Below are 20,901 nucleotides of genomic sequence, written 5' to 3'. Positions count from 1 at the left end.
TGGCTAAAGTTTGGAGAACTGAAAATGAGTGACCTCCTGCTGACTTTTGTAATGGAGATAGAAAGTGTGAGGCAGAAGTGCTAACCACTGAGCCACTGTGCCACCTGCCTGTATAGGGAAACGCTTGGGTGGACATAAAACAAGGAATGTGTTGAGATTTTTGTAGCAAAGTATAAGTGTTTTAACAGAAACCCCGGTGAGGTTTTCTGCCTGTGAAGTGTGATAGTTGTAAAGGATTAATTTCTTTCTGTTATTGATAAGCTGGAAGTAAATGTAATATTCAATGGACTGAAAGTTGCCCAGAGTTTTGAAGTGAAATTTTAAATTTTCTGATCACATGTGAACATAAAAATCTCATTTTATAATTCTTGTTTATATTTGTCTGCCACATAGATCTGAGAATAGCTAGCAAACTGTAAGTATTTAAAATCTGAGAATCCTAAAGCAGAAAGAAATAGAGACTACAGATTTTGAAGCATTTTAGCTTCTCTTGGGTTTGTAGTTGGAATACACATTCACAGAATAAAAGCTTTCATTCATGTTAAATGCCATGATATTTTAAAATATAACCCAGATGTCAACATAATCCAGGTGTCATCAAATTAAGCATAATACTATTGAAAATAGTTCTTGTTTAAACTATGCTATTATATTTTGGTTTTGTCTTTCATTCAGTAGTGTGATGGAGACTTATTGCTTTGATACGATCATTATATTTTCCAAGATGTGAATCTACTTATTCATAATGGCACTAACTAGGTCTGTTTTTTGATTCCAATCATACCAGTTCAGCAGCAACTAATATTGGGAATGATTGTCAAGATACTGGGAGATAAATTAACTTTAGTAGTATTACCTCTAATGGTCTTAGGTCAACTCCCTATAGAAGGTGAATGGAGTGCCAGGCAGCGTCATGGCTATTCTCCATGGTAGGAGAAAGTGAGGACTGCAGGTGCTGGAGATCAGAGCTGAAAATGTGTTGCTGCAGCAGGTCAGGCAGCATCCAAGGAGCAGGAGAATTAACGTTTCGGGCATGAACCCGAAGAAAAAGGGCTGAAGAAGGGCTCATGCTCGAAACATCGATTCTCCTGCTCCTTGGATGCTGCCTGACCTGACCTGCTACGCTTTTCCAGCAACACATATTCTCCATGGTAGGTTTCCTCAGTGATATCATTGAAGAATATTCCCTAAGCTATGAAGACAGTGGTCTCTTGAAGGCACCTCGCTCTATAAAATTAGAAGTGGCATCAGTTAAATTTCTCCCTCATTATAATTCTTCCTTAAAATCTTTGAAAATGTAATAAATTTATAATCTGAATTGTAATATTAATCCTGGTTTCCTCAAAACACTGCAGTCCTTACAATGCCCTCCACTTGCAGAACATGCCAGGTGTACCCCTGAACACTGCATATTGTTCATTAGGGCACTCGGCACTGAGAAGGTGGCAGAAGGAAGACACACCCAGAGTAACATTTCAGACACCTGATCTATACCAGACTGAACCATAGCCATCTTGGCTAGGTCTAGGAGCAGAGCCACAAGAAGCTCCAGACTTGTGTTGCACTGAACTAGATTTTTTTTTACATTGTTGTTGATTGATCATCCAATGCATTTTTAGACAGTTGTGAATATATCAACTTTCATAAAGGTTTAAAATTTCTCAGATCACATCATAAATCTGTTTGTGAAAGATTCCTGTTTGCTAAAAGTAGTGAATATCTACAGACATTTAGTTTGAGGAATTTATGTCTGTTTTTATTGGTGAGCAGCTAGTCAGTAGTCTCTAAGCGCCAGAATGGAATGAGAGACATAAATCCAGTAACTGACAGTTTAATAGCAGCATGTTGGCAGATTTAGTGGGAAAGTGCCTCTAACCTCTTTGTTTGCACCTGACTACTGGAGTACAGTGGTGTATTGTGCATTTTTATAAAATAATTCATAGGATGTTGGCGTCATTGGCTAAACCTGCATTTATTGCCTATCCCTAATTGCTCAAGAGCTAATTTAGTGCTAACCACAATACAGTGGGTCTGGAGTCACATTTAGGTCAGACGAGAAAAGGATGACAGTATCCTTCCTCAAAAGGCATCAATTAACCAGATGATATTTCCCTGACAACCAACAATGGTCATCATTAGAGTTATTTTCAGAGGTTTACTGAAGTCAAATTTCACTATCTGCCATGACAGGATTCAAACCCAGGTCCTCAGAACATGACATGGATTACATTCTAGATTACTTTATATTCTGGATTAATAGAAGAATGTGAGGGTTGCTGATGCTGGAGATCAGAGTCAAGAATGTGGTCCTGGAAAAGCACAGCAGGTCAGGCAGCATCCGAGGAGCAGGAGTATCAATGTTTTGGGCATAAGCCCTTCATCAGGAATGAGGCTTATGGGCTGGGAGATAAATGGGAAGGGGGTGAGGCTGTGGGGAAAGCTAGCTGAGAATGCAATAGGTAGATGAAGGTGGGGGAGAAGGTGAGAGGTTTAGAAGAAGGTGGAACAGACAGATGAGAAAGATGATGGACAGATCAAGATGGTGGTGCCTACTTGGAGGCTTGGGACTGGGATAAGGTGGGATGAGGGGAATTGAGAAAACTGGTGAAATCCACTGAAGTGCAAAACCTGCACCCACACCTCACCCCTCACCTCCATCCAAGGATCCTTCCACATCTGACAGCAATTTACCTCCACAATTGTCATCTACTGTAACCATTGCACCTGATGTGCTCTCCTCTACATCAGGGAGGCAGGACGCCAATTACAGATCGTTACAGAGAACATTTTCGGGACACCCGCACCAAAAAACCCCACGTCCCTGTGGCTGAATATTTCAACTCCCCCTCCCACTCTACCAAGGACATGCAGGTCCTGGGTCTCCTCCATTACCAAACTCTAATTACCCGACACGTGGAGGAAGAACACCTTATTTTCGATTGGGACCCTGCAAACACACAGGATTAATATGGATTTCACCAGTTTCCTCATTCCCCTCTCCCTAGCTTATCCCAGTCCCAAGCCTCCAACTCGGCACGGCCTTCTTGACCTATCCATTGTCTTTCCCATCTATCCGCTCCACACTCCCCTCTGACCTATCACCTTCTCCCCCACCTTCATCTACCTATCGCATTCCCAGCTACCTCCTCCCTATCTCCACCCCCACCCCCCCTCCCATTTATCTCTCAGCCCTGGGCCCACAAGCCTCATTCCTAATGAGGGGCTTATGCCCACAATGTCAATTCTCCTACTCCTCCGATGTTGCCTGACCTGCTGTGTTTTTCCAGCACCATACTCTTGATTCTGGATTAATAGTCTACCAATAATACCACTAGGTATTTACATTGTGAGTAAATCCACAGTGTTAGAAATCTAACATGTGACTTAATGGACTTCCAAACACCCTTGTGTACTTACTTAATGATTGTGAACCTTAGCTTTTCACTCAGAGGGTTTGCATTGTGGATAATCTACATTTCAGTCAGACCCTGGATCCTCAATTAAATGCTCTGCAGTGACTTTCCCTTAATTGATTTCCTTTTCTGTCTTTGGTCTTATGTGTTAACACTCTTTGTTGACTGTGAGTAGTTTTCATTCACATTACATCCAAGTTTACAAAAATCAGTTTCAATGCAATCCGAAAAACAAGTTTTTTTTCTCTAATGAGTCTTCATTCAAAACGTGAGATTTCAGTTCGGGCTAGCAAGCAGCTGCTGCTCATTACATCAGTGTGTTCACTGAAAGGGCAACTTGTCTGAGCTTAGTCCCAGCTGCATCAGTACTGCACAGCCAAGGGAAAGCAAAGCAGAGTGGTTCAGGTACTGAAAAGAGGCGAAATGACTAAGCACACTGGATTAAATGAAAGAGGACCTTTTTTAGTCTAAAGCACAGCAAAAGATGATTCCTTGGTGAAGGAAGAAATTTAGAAATTGGCAAAGGGGTTATGGAGACAAACAATATATTTTCTATGTGACAGAGGGTAATTTCTTTCTTTTCCACTCACTATTTCAGTATTACTGCAGCACCAGTTGTCATGACTACAGATGATCCAAGGTGAGCTCTCCTCCCCATGGAACGTGACAGGTTGAGGTATCCCATCTGGAACTGTAAATAATCAGTGAACGTTGCCTGAGGACTAGTCATAGCACAAGCATAACACTCCCCAACAGTCATAGAAATGTAAGCTACCTTTCCTTCTTGATGATCTGAATCCAGGTTTAGTTTGAGGATAACTGTGAGATTGGGAGGTCAATTTGGTTTCAACAATTTGTAAAGAGCAGAAGAGATTACAATCCCAGCATTGGCATTGTGGTTACAATACCAGCATTTATATTGAGTGCATCAGTGGTTGATTTACTCATGGTGAACAATAAAACCTAAAAGTGAAATACAAGGATATACATGTTGAGGTTTCAACAGTTTGTAACTGAATGGGATTTAGTTTCTTTTGCATTGCTGGACACTTTTACCATTTTTTCAGTCCCAGTTACAATCTGTTGTTTCAAATCAAATAGACCTGCTTTAAATTTCCAGCTACATCAATTTGGTTCAAAACTGAAAAGGCTTGAATGTGAACTACTATTACTCTGGACTTAGTGTATAGTAATAATAACATCTTTATTGTAGTAAAGAGGAGCATTTGGTAAAGTTGCCATAGTCCCATTCTCTCACTAGACAGAGATGACTGGTGGTAAGTTTAGCCTGAGAATCACTATACCTCAAGTGAGGGGAGAGATTGGAAAGGTGGGTGGTGACTTCGGCTAGTGTCAGAATTTAACCTGTACTATTGACATCACTCTGCATCGAAAAGCCAGCTGTCCATGCAACTTAGCTAACTGCTCCCCCAGCTGAATCAGTGATAAGGGAACAATATTCGTGGCAAGGACTGAGTACAAAGTCTCTGACCTTCCCACTATTTAATTGCAGAAAGTTTTGTTTTTTCCAATAGCTAACATAGAACTACTGGATGGATGTAGAGAGGAGTTTGATGAAGAAGAGGTGATTGCTGTCAGTGCACAAATGGAAGCCAATACAGTGTTCTCAGGTGATATTGTCAAGGGCTGGCATGTGAATAAAAAATAGGAATGAACAGGAATGAATGATGATTTATTGTCACTTGCACTCTACAGTGAACAATGTGGTAAAATACAGTGAAAAGCTTCAGCTGTCACCACAATCTGGCACCATACAAACACTTCAAGAATAAAAAGACAAAGCCGAAAGAAAGTCCATCTTCTCTCCAAATGGATGCTTGGAGAATTCCAGAGGTAAGAATGTGAGCTGGGAAGAGTAGCCATTGCAGGAAATTGTCTGGTTGGGAAGTGTGAAACCATGTGAAAGTACAGCCACTCATCTGGACCATGGAAGAGAGGCCCTGAGGAGAATCAAGTGGCCAACTGTACAAAATGTTCCAGAATGACCAAGAAGCTGGAGGACAGGCAACGTATCACAGAGAGAAAGCTGCGATACTACTAACTGCTTTCTTCACATCTGGCACATCACACTTTGAAAATCTCTTCCCAGGCATCCATTTAAGTGCCAGAACAATCGTAAATGTGTGTGAACTGTATATTTTGTAACAGTTAGTGTATTATATTTTTAGCATGGTAGCAGGAAAAGAGAAGCTGTGTAAACATTTGAAAAATATATTGTCTCCTTCCCAGATCCATGGTCAAGTAAACAATCAAATCACTGAAAGAACTTTTACATTTTCAGACACTACATAAAGGCTAATTATGAGAAAAGATCTTACTTTTCTATCTGGAGAAATAATCATTTTTATATTAACTAGTTTTAAAAAGAAATATTTATTTAATCCAAAAAAATTAGCTTGTTTATGCAGGAAATTTAGGATTGTTGGAAGTTTTTGATTCACTGATACCAGTGTCATGGGTGATTGGCAGTACTGGGGAAGCATGCAAACTACATGGTAATTAAGTCCGCACTGAAGTCACTCGGGAACAGTAACAGCAAATAAAAGAATAAGAGCTTGGGGCAAGAAATTGGAGACTGTGGTAAATGTAGCAATTAAATATTTCAGTATTTTTGTACCCTAATAAATAAGGGAAAAGAATGTGCTACCGACATAAATAAACAATAAGATCACAGATAAAAATAAAGATGAAAGCAATTTTCTGTCTTGAGAGAAGAAAATTGCATGGCATCAGATCTCATTTTCATCCAGAGAAGAATTTTCTCAAATTCGGTGCAATTTTCTTTGATGTCAGATTTTCATAAGGCTCTTAAGGTGCAATGGAGGTTTCCCTCCCCCTAGGACAGGAGGGCTCTCTAGTTCAAGCACTACCTGCTAATAACAAGTCCAAAAAGGCTGATTAAAAATATGCATCACTTATAATTGGACAATCACAATCTGGATGAGGTGTGGCTAAAGGCCTGAGGGCCTTAACAGTCACCTTTATTTAGTAGTACTGGAGTAGGCCCAGCTGAGGTTCCCTTCAAAAACAATGAGATATTAGCTTTTACACAAACCTAATAGCTTTTCTGATCATTTTCTTCCTTGTAATAGTCACAAGTTACGAGAGTTGTTGGGCTCAATTTTATACCTAAGTTAATGAGATTTTGAGCTTGTGGGAGCATAAGAGTCATAGAGATGTACAGCATGGAAGCAGACCCTTTGGTCCAACTCGTCCATGTCGACCAGATATCCCAACCCAATCTAGTCCTATATGCCAGCACCTGGCCCATATCCCTTGAAACCCTTCCTATTCATATACCCATCCAGATGCCTTCTAAATGTTGTAATTGTACTAGCCTCCACCACTTCCTCTGACAGCTTATTTCATCCATGCACCACCCTCGGTGTGAAATAGTAGCCCCTTAGGTCTCTATTATATCTTTCCCCTCTCACCCTAAACCTATGCCCTCTGGTTCTGGACTCCCCTACACCAGGGAAAAGGCCTTGTCTATTTATCCTATCCATGCCCCTCATGACTTCCAAACCGTCACCCCTCAGCCTCCAACGCTCCAGGGAAAACAGTCCCAGCCTATTTAGGCTCTCGCTATAGCTCAAATCCTCCAACCCTGGCAACATCCTTGTAAATCTTTTATGAAACCTTTCAAGTTTCACAACATCTTTCTGATAGAAAGGAGACCAGAATTGCATGCAATATTCTAAAAGTGGCCTAACCAATGACCTGTACAGCCGCAACATGACCTCCCAACTCCTATACTCAATAACAATAAAGGAAAGCATGCCAAATGCCGTCTTCACTATCCTATCTACCTGCCACTCTACTTTCAAGGAACTATGAACCTGCACTCCAAGGTGTTTTTGTTCAGCAACACTCCACAGGACCTTGCCACTAAGTGTATAAGTCCTGCTCTGATTTGCTTTTCCAAAATGCAGCACTCACAGTTATCTGAATTAAACTCCATTGCCACTTCTCAGCCCATTGGCCCATCTGATCGAGAGTTTAGATCAGAGTGGTGCTGGAAGAAACACTGCAGGTCAGGCAGCATCCGAGGAGCAGGAAAATCTACTGTACTAGGGACCCTGATTCAATTCCTGCTTCGGATGACAGTTTGGGATTTGCACATTCTCCCCCTTGTCTGCATGGGTTTTCTCTGGGTACTCTGGTTTCCTCCCACAATCCAAAGATGTGCAGGTTATGTGAATTGGCCATGCTAAATTGCCCATAGTTTTCAGGGATGTGTAGGTGAGGTGCATTAGTCAGAGTGAATGTAGGGGAGTGGGTCTGGGTGGTTACTCTTCGGAGGGTCAGTCTCGACTTGTTGGGCCAAAGGGCCTGTTTCCACACTGTAGGGATTCTATATTCTATATCTTAACTGGTGGATGTGAAACAGCACCAGTCCTGCCATTTTCATTTATTCTAATTCACCAATTATTTAATTTATTTATGATTTTCACATATGCTTTATTAACCTTACTGCCAGTTGCTGCACCAGGCTGAAAATTGAGAATAAACTTGACCTTTGTCATTTATCAAATTCAGGGATATGGACTAAAGGCAGATCTCCAGCATCTGCTATTCTTTGTTTTACTTGATCATACTTAGTTTGATATACTCATTACACAAAAGGCCAAGCTGAGCCAGATACAGTGGAGCTAGTTTGAGCTGTTTGAAGCTTGTTAATACCCTGATTAAGGCTGGAAACTTCTACCATTGAATACAAATTATTGCTGATCATACATTTTAATGTCTTTTTCCCCAAATACAATCTCCAAATCCATTTTAAATCTGTCAATTTCTACCTTAAACATACTCAAACACTGAGCTTCTGTAGTCCTCTGGGACAGGGTATGCCAACCCTCTGACCAAAAAGGTATGCTCCTCATCTAAGTCGTCTTCATTATCATGAAACCTGCTCCAGACTCCATAACATCTTACCTGCATCTACCCTTTAAGTATTTTGTAAGCTTCAATGAGATCACCTCTTGCCCTTTGAAACTTGAGAGAATACAAGCTCAATTTTGCAACTCAGTTTTCATAGACCAGCCAGGAGAAACTTAGTTGTACTTCCTCTGTAGCAACAATATCCTTTAAATAATAATGGGATCAAGACTGCACACAGTACTCCAGGTGCAGTTTAAGCAAGGTTGTAAACAATTCAAGTAAGACTGCAATACTCCTGTGCTCAAATCTTCTTCCATAAAGGCAAATATTCAATAAGCCTTCTGAGTTGTCTGCTATAACAGCGTGTGAGTCTTCAGTGTTTTATTGTTGAGAACGCCCAGGTTCCTTTGTGCATCTACACTTTCTAACTATTACAATTATTGAGTCAACAGCATGGAAATATACCCTTCAGTCCAACTTGTCCATACCAATCAGATATCCTAAATTACTCTAGTCCCATTTACCAGCACTTGGCCCTTATACCTCTAAACCTTCTTATTCATGTACCCATCTAGATGTTTTTAATGTTGTAATTGTACCAGCCTCCACCACTTCCTCTGGAAGCTCATTCCATACACGCACCATCCTCTGCGAAAACATTGCCCCTTAGGTCCCTTTTAAATCTTTTCCCTTTCACCTTAAACCAATACCCTGTAGCTTTGCACTCCTCCATCCTGAAAAATAGACCTTGGCTATTCACCCTATCTATGTCCCCTCATGATTTTTTCAATCTCGATAATTCAAGAAATTCTCTGCATATCTGTTGTATCGACTAAAACGGAAGGCTTCGAATTTTCTATATTATTTATCATCTGCCACATTCATCCCACTCAGTCTATTGAATGCACTTGAAGCTGCTCCGCATATTATTAACATCACATATTCCCATCTAGTTTTGCATTTGTAAACTTGGAAGTTTTATATTTGGTCGTTACATCCAGCCTGCCCGTGTGAGAATGATCATTTATTCTTACCTGTGTTTTTCTGTCCATTAGCCATCCTTAATCCATGCCAGTACATTACCATCTGATCCATGCACTTGAATTTTGATAACCAACATTCAATGGGGGACTTTACCAAAAGCTTTCAAAAAATTCAAATATATTACGTCTACCACTTTCCCTTGATCAATTGTAGGTACAATAAACTGCAACAGGTTTGTCAGATTTTGCATTCACAAATCCAAGCAGATCTCTATTAACCAATTGTCTATTTATCACAAACTCTTTTGTACTCTCTACAGATGCACCGCAGAAATTCACCAAAGATTCTTAGACAGCATCTTCCAAACCCACGACCACTTCCATCTAGAAGGACAAGGGCAGCAGGTACTTGGAAACACCACCACCTGCAAGTTCCCTCCAAGCCACTCACCCCTGACTTGGAAATATACTGCCGCTCCACCACAGACGTTGGGTCAAATTCCTGGATTTCCCTCCCTACCAACATTGAGTCAATCCATAGCAAGTGGACTGCAGCGATTCAAGAAGGTAGCTCACCACCAAGGGCAATTGGGAAGGGTTAGCAATGCTGGCCAGCCAGCGACACCCAAGTCCCACAAATGAGTTAAAAAGTAAATTTATAATAGATGCTAGCATTCTACTAGGCTGGAACAGATCTATAGCTCCTTATTATTCTCTTCCAGCCTTTTTAAATAATAGAGTGGCATTTGTTACCTTCCAAACAGCAGGAAACATTCCAGCTCTATAAAGCTTTAAAAGATAATTGCCACTGCATGCACTATCTCTTTTAACACTCTGGGATGTCTGATATTAGCTGAACTACTTTCCCCTCATGTGGTTTGGTGTCAGTTTTCACAGGTCCTGTGAAATGTCTTATGATGTTTCATTATGTTCAATGTGCTATTTAAATGTAAACTATCCATGACATAATATACAAAGCACGGCAGTCGTTGTGGTTCTGTTCGCCAAGCTGGGAATTTGTGTTGCAAACGTTTCGTCCCCTGTCTAGGTGACATCCTCAGTGTTTGGGAGCCTCCTGTGAAGCGCTTCTGTGATGTTTCCTCCGGCATTTATAATAATTCCCAACACAAATTCCCAGCTTGGCGAACAGAACCACAACGACTGCCGTGCTTTGTATATTATGTCATGGATAGTTTACATTTAAATAGCACATTGAACATAATGAAACATCATAAGACATTTCACAGGACCTGTGAAAACTGACACCAAACCACATGAGGGGAAAGTAGTTCAGCTAATATACAAAGCACGGCAGTCGTTGTGGTTCTGTTCGCCAAGCTGGGAATTTGTGTTGCAAACGTTTCGTCCCCTGTCTGGGTGACATCCTCAGTGTTTGGGAGCCTCCTGTGAAGCGCTTCTGTGATGTTTCCTCCGGCATTTATAATAATTCCCAACACAAATTCCCAGCTCGGCGAACAGAACCACAACAATGAGCACCCGAGCTACAAATCTTCTCACAAACTTTGAACACGGCAGTCTGTTTATATTCAGAATTAGAGAATCATGGAATTGTTACAGTGAAGAAAGCCATTTGGTCCATTGTGTCTGCACTACTTTTTTAAACATTTTGACTTAGTGCTAATTTCCTCATAACCCTTCACATGGTTTATATTTGAATAATCATTTAATATCCACTTGAATATCTCAATTGAACTTACCTCCATCCCATTTCCAGGCAGTGCATTCCATTCACTAACCACTTCCTGAATGTGGAAGTGCCGGTGTTGGACTGGGTCGGGCAAAATCAGAAGTCACATGTCGCCAGGTTAGAGTACAACAGGTTTATTTGAAATCACAAGTTTTTGGAGCACTTCTCCTTCGTTAGGTGAAGTCTTTTCACCTGACAAAGGAGTGTTGCTCTGAAAACTAGTGATTTCAAATTAATCTGTTGGACTATTTTGCAAAACATTTAAAACCTGTGCCTCTGGTTCTTAATTCTCATACAAGTGGGAGCAGTTTCTCCATATTTACTCTATCCAGGCCCCTCATGACTTTGGAAACTTCTATCAGATCTCCTGTAGCCTTCTGCTGTCCAGGAAAACAGTCCCAATGTCTCCAAACTGTCCTTAAAACTCAAGATTCTTGTCTTGGAATCATTCTTGTAAACCTCTTCTGCACCTTTTCTAAACTGTGGCACTCAAAGCTGTACACAATACTCCAGCTGAAGCATATATAAGATCAGCATTAGCTCTCTGCTCTTCTAGTCTATTGAAGCCTACATTACTGTCTGCTTTGTGAATTGCTCTCTATTCATCCTACCAACTTTAATTACTTACGAACATGTACATTCACTGTTCTCTGCTTCCACACCTTTTAGCATAATGCCCTTTTTGTTATGTGTATTGTCTTACCATGTTATTCACACCAAAATGTATCATCTCATACTTCTTCAGACTGAACTTCACATGTCAACTATCTATCCGCTCCATCAATTTACCAATGTCCTTTTGAAGTTTTATACCCTTCAATAGTTTACAACGTTCCCAAGTTTTACATCATCAGATTTGAATTTGTCCCCTACCCACCCATATCTGGAATAGCAAGGGCACCAGTGTTTACCCCTGGAGAATTCTTTTCAATTCATTCATAGGATGAGGGCATTTTCATTGCTAGGCTAATTCAGCACATATTGTCTATCCCTATCCCTATTTCCCCAGAGACCAGTTGAGAGTCAACAACTGGTGGTCTGGAGTTACATGTGGGCCAGATCAGGTAAGGATAGCAGTTTCCTTCCCTAAAGGGCATTCGTCGACCAGATGGTGTTTTTTTTCCAAGAGTTTTTTTTTCTCATGGCCATCATTAGACTCTTAATTCCTGATTTTTTATTAAGTTTGATTTCCACCATCTGCCATGGCAGGATTCAAATCCAGGTCTCCAGAACATTAACTGGCTCTCTAGATTAACAGTTTAGTGACAATACCACAACGCCATCATCTCCCCATTGAACTCAACTGGAAACATTCCTTCAATCCCAAAATTACCCACTAACATTACTCTGTTTCTTACTTTCTGTCAACTTTGAATCAATGTTACTACTGGACCTTTTATTCTATGTCTTTTCCATACGTCTACTATGTGGCACTGTATTGATTGCCTTTTGGAAGTCCATGTTGGTAAAAACAATGACTGCAGATGCTGGAAACCAGATTCTAGAGTAGAGTGGTGCTGGAAAAGCACAGCAGTTCAGGCAGCATCCAAGGAGCAGGAAAATCGACGTTTCGGGCAAAAGTCCTTCATCAGGAATACAGGTAGAGTGCCTGAAGGGTATAGAGATAAATGAGAGGAGGGTGGGGGTGGGGAGAAAGTAGCATAGTGTACAATAGGTGAGTGGGGGTGGGGATGAAGGTGATTGGTCAGGGAGGAGGGTGGGGGAAGTTAGCAAAGAGTACAATGGGTGGATGGGGGTGGGATGAAGGTGATAGGTCAGAGAGGAGGGTGGACTGGATAGGTGGAAAAAAAGATAGGCAGGTAGGACAGATCATGGGGATGGTGCTGAGCTGGAAGTTTGGAACTGGGGTGAGGTGGGGGAAGGGGAAATGAGGAAACTGGTGAAGTCCACATTAATCCCCTGGGGTTGAAGTGTTCCGAAGTGGAAGATGAGGCGTTCATGTACACCAACGTACAGTGTTGCCTTCACCAACCTCTTCAAAAAAACCTCTAAAAAGCTAGTTAAACACTATCTAATCACTAACCAAATCCATGCTGACTTTAAACAATCAACCCACATTTATCCATGTGACTATTAATTCCATCTCAAACAGTGGTCACAACTCCTTCAGTTTTAACTCTGGTGAAGAGTCATCTAGACTCAAAATGGTAGCTTTCTCTCTCTCCATGGATGCTGTCTGACCTGTCTGATCTCCAGCATTTGTTGCTTTCAGTAGATTCCAGCATCTGCAGTAATTTGTTCCTAATCCTTACGTTTTAAAATAGCTATGAATAAAGATAGGTCAGAACTTTGCAGGAGGGTACTAAATTGAGTGAGGACAAATTACATAAGTATTAGGCAGAAGCTCGAGTGTTAATTGGGAGGAATGGTTATTGGACAAGTCCACGTTTGACATATGAGAGTTGTTTGACGGCCTGCTGATCAGAGTTCAGGACTGACATGTTCCAGGAAGGAGGAAGGACAATAATGGCAAGGTAAGGCACCATTGAATAATGAGGGAGGTTGTGAATTTAGTCAAAAGCAAAAAAAAAAGCTTAAGTAAGGTTTAGGAGCTAAAGTCAGACACCGTCTACGAGGAATATAAAGAAAGAAGGAAAGAACTCAAGCAGAGAATTAGGAGAGCAAGAAGGGGCAATGAAATGTCCTTGGCAAGTAGGGTTAAAGAGAATCCCAAGGTATTCAATATATACATTAAAAACAAGAGGATAACTAGGGAGAAGTTTGGACTGGTCTAAAATAAAGGACGGAACTTGTGCTTGGAGGCAGAGGATGTGGGCGGGATCCTAAGTGAGTACTTTGCAATGGTATTCATCCAAGAGAATTATACATAGAATACTGAGATTTGTGTGGAGCATGCTGATATGCTAGGGCACTTTGAGATCAAAAATGAAATGGTGTTGGGTATCTTGAAGAGCTTTAAGGTGGATAAGGTGCCAGGGTCTGATGGTATCTCTCCCAGGTTATCGAGAGAGGCTAGAAAAGAGACTGCTTGTGCCTTGACCAAGATCTTTGTAACTTCATTAGCCACTAGAGAGGTCCTGGAGGCCTGGCGAGTAACTAATGTTGTTCCTGTCTTCAAAAAGAGAAATAGGGATAATGCAGCAAACTATAGACCTGTGTGTCTCACATCAGTGGTTGGGAAGCTATTGGAGAGAATTCTTAAAGATAGGATTTAAAATGTGCAGGGCAGGTCATGACTTACTAACGTAATTGAATATTTAGAGGAGGTGGCAAAGGTGATGGATGAGAGTAGAACAATGGATGTTGTCTACATTGAGTTTAGAAGTCAGATGACACTAGGTTATAGCTGAAAATGTGTTGCTGGTCAAAGCACAGCAGGCCAGGCAGCATCTCAGGAATAGGGAATTCGACGTTTCGAGCATAAGCCCTTCATCAGGAATGCATTCCTGATGAAGGGCTTATGTTCGAAACATCGAATTCCCTATTCCTGAGATGCTGCCTGGCCTGCTGTGCTTTGACCAGCAACACATTTTCAGCTGTGATCTCCAGTATCTGCAGACCTCATTTTTTACTCGAAGACACTAGGTTATAGTCCAATAAATTTATTTGAAATCACAAGCTGCCGGAACGTAGCGCCTTCAACAGGTGATGTGTCCTGGCTGTTCACCTGACGAAGGGACTGTGCTCTGAAAGCTTGTGATTTCAAATAAAACTATTGGATCATAATCTGATGTAGTGTAACTTCTGATTTCTGACCTTGTCCACCCCAGTCCAACAATGTCACCTCTGCATCATACATTAATTTTAATAAGGCTTTCAACAAGTTCCCACATGGTCGGCTCATTCAGAAGATTACAATGCATGGGATCCACATTGACTTGGCCATTTGAATTCAGAATTGGTTTGCCCATTGAAGACAAAGGGTAGTAGTTAAAGGCTATTTTTCTGGTTAGAGAGCCGTGACTTGTGGTGTTCTACAGGGATCTGTACTGGGACATCTGCTGTTTGTGATATATATAAATGACTTGGATGGAAATGTAGATGGGTGGGTTAGTAATTTTGCAGACAGTACAAAGATTGGTGGAGTTGTGGGTTGTGTAGAAGGTTGTCAAAGGATACAGTGGGATATAAATCTGTTGAAGATGTGGGCAGAGAAATAGCAGGTGGAGTTTAATCTGGGTAAGTGTGAGGTGCTGCATTTTGAGTGATCAAATGTTAAGGAAAGGTATGGCAGGACCCTGAACAGCTTTGCTGTACAGAGGGATCTTGGGGTTCAAGTCCATAGCTCCCTGAAAGTGGCCTTGCAAATAGATAGGGTGGGAAAGAAGGTGTATGGCATGCATCTTCATTGGTCAGGGAATTGAGTACAAGTGTATGGATGTCATCTTGCAGCTTATAAGACTTTGGTTGTGGAGGCTTTGGAGAGGGTACAGAAGAGGTTTACCAGGATGCTGCCTGGATTAGAGGGCATGAGCTAAAAGGAGAGGCTAGAAAAACTCTGATTGTTTACTCTGGACTGGCGAAGGCCGAGGGAAGACTTGATCGAAGGCTATAAAAGTAGGTTAAAAATCATACAACACCAGGTTATAGTCCAACAGATTTATTTGGAAGCATTGGCTTTTGGGTGCTGCTTCTTCATTAACCACCTGATGAAGGAGCATCGCTCTGAAAGCTAGTGCTTCCAAATAAACCTGTTGGACTACAACCTGCTGTTGTCTGAATTTTAACTTTGTCCACCCCAGCCTAACCAGCACTTCCACCTCCATATCATGACTAACATTTAAAAGGCACCTGAATAAATGGACTCAAACAAATTCAGATGGTTGAATCAGACAGCATGATTCAGGAATGGAAATATTTCCAAGTCTTCAACTCACCCCAAAAGGGAAAGAGTCACTTATTGGGATTTTGACAGGCTGCACTCTTAATTAACATGGAGGCAGACACCCCATATAATTAAAAGCAATTGGGTGGGTTTTAGAAACTGGAAGCCCAATCAAATGTCTTCCAGAACTATGTTCACCTGTTACAGTAGATGGTAAGTAAATGGAGAGGGTGCTTCAAGATGGAGGTGATCTCTCATCAGCTTTTTTTTAAAATTGTTTTTAAAAAATGGAATAAGCAGCCAGCCCTTTGAGGTGGGAATGGGGTGTGGGGTGGAGGGTGATGTCCTTCTACAGCCATGGATTTTGGATTCACCAGCATCAGACAGCCAACTAGACAAAGCCTGTAAACCTTCATGTGCAGGTACACACTGGCTTATTATTGGGTGCCTATTTCTCAGTAGTTGTCTGTCTACTGTCATGACAGTAAAAAAGGGATTGACTGAAAAATCCCAGTTGGCTACGTTTAACAAGGCACGTTTTGGTTGTAGTTAACTGTCCATCTCTTGGGGTGACAGACTGTCTGAGCCCTGAACCTGCCTCCCCTAAAATGTCTGGAAATTAGAATGGTGTGCCATAAACCCAGCATGCCACACTCATATTTTTGAACTAATCCTCGTCTCCTGAACTCAGCAGGCCCAGAATTCCTGCCTATGACTCTAAGAAAATTGAAGAGCGTTTCAACCAACAATACTCTAGCACTGTACTTCAACAAGGACAACGCGCTACACATTTGATTGCCTCCTCAATCTGCTGACCTTTCACAATTTATGCTTTAGATAACTTGCAGCTTTAATCAGTAAAATACCTGCAATTTCCTGTCTTTCAAACATTGCCTTCTCTTGATCTTTGAAATTATATTTGTTAAACAACATGCACCCTTTCAAAAAAAAATCACTGAAGGACCAACATATGGATAAGTTCATGTAGAAACAAAGATGAAAGGAGAATCGTTTTGGCCAATCAAAAGTTGGCAATATGCTTCAAGGCAGACTACATGCACATGATAAGATTGGAGGCCCCATCAAGATATTCACATACATCACGCCATAAACTTCATTATTGTGAACACTGCTTTGTTCTGTTTCTCTGTTGCTTCTAACTTATGTGTGACCTTTCTCAAAATGTCAAGTTGTTCTTATGAAATCCAAATAATTACCTTGGCAATTCTGTCTTTTTTGAGGAACTGATTAGCACAATGTATGTTTTTGCTGATATATCTGAACTTTTATAAGTAACTTTAACATCTAGTGTTTCTCCTCATGTCTTGTATCTTCCTGTAAATTTATTTAAAATAAGTCAGGGCTGTTCTAATTAAAGGCAAGGTAAAAACAATGACTGCAGATGCTGGAAACCAGATTCTGGATTAGAGGTGCTGGAAGAGCACAGCAGTTCAGGCAGCAGCCGAGGAGCTGTAAAACTACCTTTAATTCAGCAGGAAAATAATTAGTCTCATTTAAAGAAACCATAAGATTTGGAAGTGAGGAGAAGCCAATGATTTAGGAAAAAAAAACTTGTATCAAATTGGAGCACATCCCTTGCCACCCACTTCCATCTCATCTCCCCCCGCCCCCCCCCCCCCCCCACCCCCAACTCTCCCAAACAGTTTTGTGAACCTCCACTACATTCCCTCTATTCCAGGCTGGAGTCTGTACCTCTCCTTCGGTAGGCAATACAGTGGAGTTTCACTAAGCTGATCTGGGGGATAGCAAGTCTATCATTTAAGGAGAGATTGCTTTGACTGAGCCTGTACTCATGAAGATTTAAAAGGATGAGAGAAGATCAGATTGAAATATATAAAGTTCAAACAGAGTTAGACAGCCGAAATGCAGAGAGGGTGTTTTCCCTTACTGGGGAGTCCAAAACCAGGGGACACAGTCTAAGAATAGGTAGGGAGACCAAAACTGCATGCAATGCTTCAAGTGTGGTTTCAGGCTGAATAACTGCAATAGGAATTCCCTATCTCTGAACTTAAATCCTCTTGTGGTGAAGGCAAATATTGTGTTTGCCTTTTGCTGTTGAACCTGATTGTTTGCAGTCATTGCCTAGTGTACAAGGACACCCAGATTCATTTGTATATCTATGCATACAATATATCACCATTTAAATCATACTCTTCTGTTTTTCACACTGAAATGTATAGCTTCACATTTAGCCGCATTGTACTGTTTCTGCTATATTTTTGCTTACTTCCTTAACTTGTCCAAAATACCTTGAACTCTACTTGTATCCACGTCACAACTCACAGTCCTATCAGTTATGAATCATCAACAAACTTGGAAATGGTGCAGTTTATTCCCTCATCCAGGTAATTTATATTTAATAGTTAGGCCCCACCACTGATCCTTGCGGTACCCTATTAGTCATTGCCTGCCACTTGGAAAAAGATTATTTATTCCCACCCACTTCCTGTCAACCAATTCTACATCTATGCTAATATATAACCCCAAATTTCATCTTTTAATTTTGCCCACAAACCTTTTATGAATAACCTGATGAAAAACCTTCTGAAAGTTCAAATATACCATACCCACTGGTTCTTACCTATTCTACTAGCTATATTTCTAAAAAGAAAACAATTGATTTGCCTCAAATATGACTTGCCTTTAATAAATCCATGCTGGCCTTGGCTAAGCCCATTAATGTTTTCCAAATGTTTTATTATCACATGTTTTATCGTAGCCACTAGCAATTTCTCCATTACTAATGATAGCCTCACTGGTCTGTAATTCTCTGTTTTGTATCTACCTCCATTTTTAAGTATTGGGGCTACATTTGCCACCCTCCATCCCAGAATGCTCCAGAATGTATTGAATTTCAGAAGATCACCAGCAATCTGGTTGTAGTCATTACCTGGCACATAGGAAGATGGTTGTGGGTTGTTGAAGGATCGCCATCTCAATTCCAGGACATGTCTGTAGGAGTTCTTCAGGGTAGTGTCCTAGGCCCAAATATCTTCAGCTGCTTTGTTAATGACCTTCCCTCCATCATTAGATCAGAAGTGGGGATGTTCGCTGATGATTGCACAGTGTTCACCACCATTCACAACTCATCAGATACAGAAGCAGCCCATGTTCAAATGCAGACCAATCTGGACAATATCCAGGCTTGGACTGACAAGTGGCAAGTAACATTTATGCCACACAAATGCTGGGTAACGTGCAGCTTCAATATGGGACAATCTAACCACTACCTTTGTCATACATTGACAGTATCATCACTGAATCCCGCATTATCAATATTCTTGGAGTTACTATTGACCAGACACCCAACTGGAGTTGCCAAATAAATATAATGGCTACAACAGCAGGTCAGAGGCTAGGAATACTGAGGTGAATAATTTACCTCCTGACTCCCCAGATCCTATCCACTATCTAAAAGGCACAAGTCAGGAGTGTGATGGAATATTCCCCACTTTCCTGAACAGATGCAGATCCAATAACACTCAAAAAGCTTGATATCATCCAAGACAACGCAGCCCACTTGGCTGGCACCATATCCACAATATTAAATCCCTCCACCACCATGACTTAGTATTGCACATTGCTGATATCTACAAGCTGCACTGCAGAAATTTGCCAAAGATCCTTAGACAGCTCCTTCCAAATCTATGATCACTTCCATCTGTAAGTTAAGGTCAGTAGATCTTTGGGAACACCACCACTTCCAAGTCCCTCTCCAAGCTACTCATCATCCTGACTTGGAAATTTATCGCTGTTCCTTCATCATGTTGGATCAGAATCCCAGAATTCCCTCCATAACAGTAGTGTGGGACTATCTACAACACATAGACTGCAGCTCACCTTCTCAAGGACAACTAGGTATAGGCAATAAATGCTGGCCAGTCAGCAATACCACACCTCGTGTTTGAATAAAATAACATTGTCTAGCATTCTCAGCATTAAACCCTTAGAGCGGTGTCACAGATTTTCTACTGAAATATTGGTGAATAAACACTTGTCTCCATGACTTGCATACATCTGATTTATAATAAATGTTCCAAAAGCTCTTTTAATTGAGTGGGAGCTGGTTCCTTTGGAATACTCAGTGGATTTGAATTCAGTTAACTTTGAGTCAGCCATCAGTGACTGGTTGAAACATTTCAACTCTAGCTTAGTAGCAAAGTTGAGGTTAAATACATGACATTCTGAGAGAATGATTGCTCCAATCTGAAAATATTCTCACATAAAGATCACTTCAACATTCTTTATGTAATTTTATAAAGTTTTGTGGATGTATTCACTGCTCGTATTTTAATTGCTAATGATCTCCTGTGCAAAGGCAGATGATATAAGTACAGGATTCTGGACACAGTAAAACGCACAAGGTGTTTGTACTCTAAGGTACAGCTGTGCTCTTTCAAAGTTAGAAGATTAAAATTTCTTGCTTGTTTCATTTGATTCCTATTGTAACTCTGGCAAGAATCCACCAGAGTGACTGCCAACTTCACTGAAGTCCAAACAGTCTGGCCTCTGTCCTTTGCAGGTGCTTAGATGTACAATGATAATCAAGCCAATGTAAAGTATCGTATTTTATAATACAGTTTGTGATTTCTGTGTAAACATACAGAGAACATTTTGCAAATAACAATTGTGAAATCCAAGTCACTGATATGTCAACACTTACTGTACGCACAGGTTTCCAGATTTATGTTAAAATAATTTAGGTTTGTCCTTATAATAAAACTATTTATAATTCTAAGAAGAGCCAAAGAGAGTTGTTTACTCAGTTAGTTGGGTGGTTGCTTCTTAATGTACAAGTGATACCAACATTGTAGGTTCAATTCCCATACCATCTGAAGTTACCAGAGAGGCCCTACCTTCTAACCTCATTCTTGTCTGGGGTGGTGGTGTCCCTCAGATTAAACCACCATCTCTAATGAGACAGCAGACCCTTGGTCCTGTGAGACTATGGTGGACTTAACCTTTACCTAAATTGCCTTGTTACAAATTTACGGAACAAAATAATTCTTGTCCCAACGTTATGTCTGAGGATACAATTCTGTGTGTCATTCCTCTTTGGCTGAAACT

The sequence above is a fragment of the Hemiscyllium ocellatum genome, chromosome 1, assembly GCF_020745735.1.
Source record: "Hemiscyllium ocellatum isolate sHemOce1 chromosome 1, sHemOce1.pat.X.cur, whole genome shotgun sequence".
NCBI classification, from domain to species: domain Eukaryota; kingdom Metazoa; phylum Chordata; class Chondrichthyes; order Orectolobiformes; family Hemiscylliidae; genus Hemiscyllium; species Hemiscyllium ocellatum.
This window is presented reverse-complemented; position numbering follows the sequence as displayed.